This window comes from Eubalaena glacialis, chromosome 6 (assembly GCF_028564815.1).
Source record: "Eubalaena glacialis isolate mEubGla1 chromosome 6, mEubGla1.1.hap2.+ XY, whole genome shotgun sequence".
NCBI lineage: Eukaryota > Metazoa > Chordata > Mammalia > Artiodactyla > Balaenidae > Eubalaena > Eubalaena glacialis.
Window position 1 is genome coordinate 129,281,065 of NC_083721.1, and position 5,362 is coordinate 129,286,426.

The following is a 5,362-nucleotide window of genomic DNA, read 5'->3' on the forward strand; positions in this document are numbered from 1 at the left end:
AAATATTATAAACAGTTATTTGCCAACAAAATGGACAACTTAGAAAAAATAGAAAAGTTTCTAGAAACATACTGCCTACCAAAACTGAATCAAGAAGAAACAGATAATTTGAACAGACCAATCACTAGAAGTGAAATAGAACCTGTAATTTAAAAACTCCCTGTAGGCAGCATGATGGGGTTATTGGTGCTATATATTGCAGTCGGCCAGTGCGCCAGCTGCAGAAAGAGCTGCCTTTAACTCAGAGTCGGCTGCAGTGATGTGGCCTGCTGGAGAGTTTCCCTTCCAGTATAGGCAGCCACGCAGGTGCAGGTGTGGCACAAGAGGCCTCAGAGGCTGACCGCTGACCCAGCACTGCCTCCGTATAGCTTTTCCCAGGATCTGCTGTACCCCGGGCTTGGGGTCCTTGGTCAGGGCCAGAGGCCCAACATCTCTAGGGCAGCTTCTGCTGGACCGAGGGATGAGGACCCTGGGGGAGATGAAAAGGACTAGGTTCAGACCGGCCCCGACCCTCGCCCATCGCCCATGGTGGCCCTCGGCCCCAGCAGCCAGAATGTCACTGAGAGTATGCTGTCCGAGTTCCCAAAAATACCACCAAAAAATATAATATCATGGCTTTCAATGCAGCCAATAAAGTCAACCTCGCTACTTGGAATCAGGCCCAGCTGGAATGTGACCTGAGCAACAAGATTTACCAAGAGTCAGAGATGTCCCAGTCGGGTGCCAGCAGCAAGTTCAACCGCAAGCTCCGGGAGGAGGCGCAGAGGAAGAAGTACAGCATCGTCCTCAAGGAGTTCGGCCCGAGGACCAGCCTGGCTGCTCCGCATCAACAGCAAATCAGGCCAGACGTTCAAGGGCATAAAGAAGGGAAGCGTGACAGGGAACACATCCTACTACATCTTTATGCAGTGCCCTGATGGGGATTTTGAGGCCTTCCCCGTGCACAACTGGTACAACTTCACGTCGCTGGCCAAATACCACATGTTCATGGCTGAGGAGGAGTGGGAGAGGAGAAACAAAGTCCTGAACCACTTCAGCATCATGCAGCAGCAGTGGCTCAAGGACCAGGACCAGGACGAGAAGAAGAAGTGCAGCTGCAAGAAGGCCCATGACCTGTGCATCCATGACCTGGAGAACGACATGGAGATGTTGTCTGACAACAGCGAGGCCATCGGCAGAGCCCCCAAGGCCAAGAAGGCACTGCCCAGCAAGGGGGGCAGGAAGAAGATGGGGTCAGACGACGAGGCCTTTGAGGACAGTGACAACAGGGACTTTGAGGGACAGGAGGTGGACTATATGTCCGACGGCTTCAGCAGCTCCCAGGACGAGCAGGAGGGCAAGCCCAAGATCACCCAGCAGGAGGAGGGCCCCAAGGGCGTGGACGAGCAGAGTGAGAGCAGCAAGGAGAGCGAGGAGGAGAAGCCACCCAAGGAGGACAAGGAGGAGGAAGAGGAGAAGAAGGCACCCACACCACAGGAGAAGAAGTGGAGGAAAGACAGCGGCAAGGAGTCGGACAGCTTGGAGGAGAGTGACATCGACAGCGAGGCCTCCTTGGTGCTCTTCATGGCGAAGAAGAAGACACCCTCCAAGAAGGAGTGGAAGCCATAGGGAGGCAGATCCTGGGTCAACAGCCGGCCAGGCACACCCACCACGGAGACGGGCAGCACATCCTCCACCCTGCAGGCGGCCGCCACCAAGCTGGAGCAGCAGAAGCAGACCAGCCAGACACCGGTGGCCAAGCGGCTGCGGCTGGACCCCAGGCCCCAGAGCCTGTCGGGGAAGTCCATCCCTCAGCCCCAGTCTGGAAAGTCAACCCCCAGCAGCGGCAATGTGCAGGTGACCGAGGATGCCATGTGCCGCTACATAACACAGAAGCCCATGACCACCAAGGACCTGCTGAAAAAGTTCCAGACCAAGAAGATGGGGCTGAGCAGCAAGCAGAGGGTGAATGTGCTGGTCCAGATCCTCAAGCGCCTGAACCCCAAGTGCACAAGATGATCAACGACAAGATGCACTTCTCCCTCAAGGAGTGAGGCTACCCCCAATAAACATGCTCTGTTTTCTAGGAAAAAACAAACAAACAAATCTTCCTGTAAACAAAAGTCCAGGACTGGATGGCTTCACTGGGGAATTCTACCAAACACACAAAGAACTTATAGTGATCCTTATCAAACTCTTTGAAAAGATTGAAGAGGAGGAAACACTCCCAAAGTCATTCTATGAAGCCAACATCACTCAGATACAAAAACCAGAAAAAGACACTACCAAAAAAAGAAAATTACAAGCCACTATCTTTGATGAATATAGATGCAAAAATCCTTAACAAAATATTAGCAAACCGAATCCAACAACATAAAAAGGATCATACACCATGATCAAGTTGGACTCATTCCACGGTCACAGGATGGTTCAATATATGCAAATCAATCAATATGATACACCACATCAGCAAAAGAAAAGACAAAAAGCACATGATCATCTCAACAGATGCAGAAAAAAACATTTGATGAAATTCAACATCCATTCATGATAAAACCATTGCCAAAGTGGGTATAGAAGGAATATATTTCAACATAAAAACCATTTATGACAAACCCATAGCCAACATAATACTAAACTGTGAAAAGCTGAAAGCCTTCCTCCTATATTCTGGAACAAGACAAGGATGCCCCCTCTCACCACTTCTATTCAACATAGTATTGGAAGTCCTATCCATGGGGATCAGACAAGAAAAGAAATAAAATGTATGCAAATCGGAGGGGAAGAGGTAAAATTGTCACTATATGCAGATGACATGATACTATACATAGAAAACCCTAAAGACTCCACACAAAAACTATTATAACGGATAAATGAATTCAGCAAGGTAGCACGATATAAGATTAATATCCAGAAATCTGCTGTATTTCTTTACACTAACAATGAAATATCAGAAGACAAAGTAAAAAAAAAAAAAAAACAAGCTCACTTAAAATCACTCATAAAAAAAAAACCTAACCAAGGACATAAAAGAACTATATGCTGAGAACTATAAAACACTGATAAAGGAAATTGCCAAAGAAATACTGAGGAAAAAGAACAAAGTTGGAGGCATAACGCTTCCAGATTTTAGGCAATACTACAAAGCTATAGTAATCAAAACAGTGTGGTATTGGCACAAAAACAGACATATAGATCAATGGAACAGAATAGAGAGCTCAGAAATAAACTCACACACCTATGGTCAATTAATCTTTGACAAAGGAAGCAAGAATATACAATGGAGAAAAGTCAGTCTCTTCAGCAAGTGGTGTTGGGAAAGTTGGACAAACGCATATAAATCGATGAAGTTAGAACACTCCCTCACACCATACACAAAAATAAACTCAAAATGGCTTAAAGACTTAAATATAAGACATGACACCATAAAAATCCTAGAAGAGAACACAGGCAAAAAATTCTCTGACATAAATTGTAGCAATATTTTCTTAGGTCAGTCTCCCAAAGCAAAAGAAATAAAAGTAAAAATAAATGGAACGTAATCAAACTTGTAAGATTTTGCACAGCAAAGGAAACCATAAACAAAATGAAAAAACAGTCTATGGACTGGGAGAAAATATTTGCAAAGCATGTGACTGACAAGGGATTAATTTCCAAAATATACAAACAGCTCATACAACTCAACAACAACAAAAAACAAACAACCCAATCGAAAAATGGGCAGAAGACCTAAACAGACATTTCTCCAAAGAAGACATACAGATGGCCAACAGGTACATGAAAAGATGCTCAGCATTGCTAATTAATAGAGAAATGCAAATCAAAACTACAATGAGTTATCACCTCACACCTGTCAGAATGGCCATTATCAAAAAGTCTACAAATAATAAATGTTGGAGAGGGTGTGGAGAAAAGGGAACCATCCTACACAATTGGAAATGTAAATTGGTGGAAATGTAAATTGGTTGTTGGTGGAAATGTAAACTGGCGCAACCACTATGTAAAACAGTATGGAAGTTCCTTTAAAAAAAACTAAAACTAGAGTTACCATATGGTCTAGCAATCCCACTCCTGGGCGTATATCCAGAAAACACAAAAACTCTAATTTGAAAAGATGCATGCACCCCAATGTTCATAACAGCACTATTTACAATAGCCAAGACATGAAAGCAACCTAAGTGTCCATCAACAGATGAATGGATAAAGATGTGGTATACATATACAATGGGCTATTACTCAGCCATAAAAAAGAATGAAATAATGCCATTTGCAGCAACATGGATGGACCCAGAAATTATCATAGTAAGTGAAGTAAGTCAGACAAAGACAAATATTATATGATATCACTTAAATGTGGAATCTAAAAAATAGTACAAATGAACTTATTTACAAAACAGAAAGGACTCATAGACATAGAAAATAGATTTATGGTTACCAAAGGGGAAGGCAGGAGAGGGATAAATTAGGAGTATGGGATTAACAGATACACATTCCCATCTATAAAATAGATAAACAACATGATTTACTGTATAGCACAGGGATATAACAGGGCTATATTCAATATCTTGTTATAACCTATAATAGAAAACAATGAAGAAAAAATATATATATATATGTACATACACATATATATCTGAATCACTTTGCTGTACACCTGAAATTAAAATGGCATTGTAAATCAACCAAACTTCAATTTTAAAAAAAATCGGGCTTCCCTGGTGGTGCAGTGGTTAAGAATCCGCCTGCCAATGCAGGAGACACGGGTTCGAGCCCTGGTCCCGGAAGATCCCACATGCCGCGGAACAATTAAGCCCGTGTGCCACAACTACTGAGCCTGCGCTCTAGGGCCCATGAGCCACAACTACTGAAGCCCGTGTGCCTAGAGCCCGTGCTCCACAACAAGAGAAGCCACCGCAATGAGAAGCCTGCACACTACAACGAAGAGTAGCCCCTGCTCGTCACAACCAGAGAAAAGCCTGCATGCAGCAACGAACACCCAAAAGCAGCCAAAAATAAAAAATAAATAAAAATAAAATTAAAAAAAAATCATTAGAGAGGCTCAACAGCAGAGTAAACATAGCAGAATAAAGAATCACTGAATGTGAAGTAAATCCATAGAATTTACCCTATCTGAAAAACATACAGACTAGTGATTTAGAGAAACATGAACAGCATTTCAGAGACCTGTAAGAAAATAGCAAATGTACCAAAATAGGTAAAATGGAAGTCCCAGAAGGAGAGGAGAAAGAAAAAAGGGGGCAAAATAACTTCTCAAATTTGATGAAAAACCATCTACACATCCAATAAGTTTAATATACTCCAAATAGGATAAATACAAAAAGTCCAGAAGTAGACACACCATAGTCACATTCTTGAAAGCCAA

At 43.1% G+C, this 5,362-nt stretch overlaps 1 pseudogene; it reads left to right on the top strand.

Annotated features, from left to right (window-relative positions):
• The first annotated feature begins 525 nt into the window (after nt 1-525).
• On the top strand, nt 526-2,033 carry LOC133093680 (general transcription factor IIF subunit 1-like; annotated as a pseudogene).
• The last annotated feature ends 3,329 nt before the right edge of the window (nt 2,034-5,362 follow it).